Here is a 1,021-nt window from a genome sequence, read left to right as displayed (position 1 = left end):
GCTAGCACCGCACAGTAACGCAAGGGTCCCACCTCCCTCAGTTCGCACCAGGAGACAGACCATAACCCACAGCAGGGGAGGGGAGCCCTGCCCCAACGAGGAGAGGCATTTAATACTTTGCTCTAAGGAATCCTGAGAGAGGCAGGCTTTGGGGGCTGCTGCCTTGAAGTCACGTTGTGCTAAGCCGTCTGAGTGACAGGGCGGAAGCGACAGGAAGAGAAAGGGGAGGGAAGGCAGTCTGAACAGCCATTCTTTCCTAACAAGAGCCATTTTATGGCCTTTTACATTGGAAAACAAGCCTGCAATTCCCAGAGTTCAAAGAGCAACTTTGGGGAGCAAGTGGGGAACTAGCAGCAGCTAAAAGCCTTCCAGACAGTTTTCATATGCAGGGCAGGAGCATGCAGTGAAGAGCAGCAAGGAGAGGAGGGCGTTCCTCATTCCTGTCCACTCTGCTTCTACTCTCCTCACGACCGAGATGTGAGTCTCAGAGCAGGTCAGGAACAATCGGCTCACAGGACGGCAGGCCCCAGAACACGCGTCCCCCTTCCCAGAGGGTGTTCCAGGGCATTCCTCCCGGCAGTTCCCGCCCTCCAGAGCCACACCACTGCGCTGCTGGGGGAGAGAGGGACGCTCAAGGCCTTCTGATGCATAAAGCATGCTGTGCGCTGCCTCTCCTCCCTGTTTGGGGCTGGCAGCCAAGGGGCAGTGCTGGAATCAACACAGGAAAACAGCAACGCCCCCACTCCGGTCCCAAGAGGAAGCCAGAACGTCATGCTCCAATCCCAAGCAGGGAGCTCTAACTGCTCCCCAGGAAGCGGGGCTCTCAGGGAAGGAAGGGTTTTGCCGAGCCCACTCCTGTTTTACACCGGACTGAGTTTTACCCCAAGGGCCTGCGTCCAGACAGAGGGAAGAGCCCGTTCCAAGCTGCCAGCTGTCCGTTCCTACGGAGCTGGGGTCCCAAGTACAACGTTGAGAGCCCCCACTTTGCAGGACAGGCAGAAATATTACAGAACAAAATGGA

Source organism: Pelodiscus sinensis, chromosome 12, assembly GCF_052426305.1.
Source record: "Pelodiscus sinensis isolate ZL-2025 chromosome 12, ASM5242630v1, whole genome shotgun sequence".
Taxonomy (NCBI): domain Eukaryota; kingdom Metazoa; phylum Chordata; order Testudines; family Trionychidae; genus Pelodiscus; species Pelodiscus sinensis.
This window is presented reverse-complemented; position numbering follows the sequence as displayed.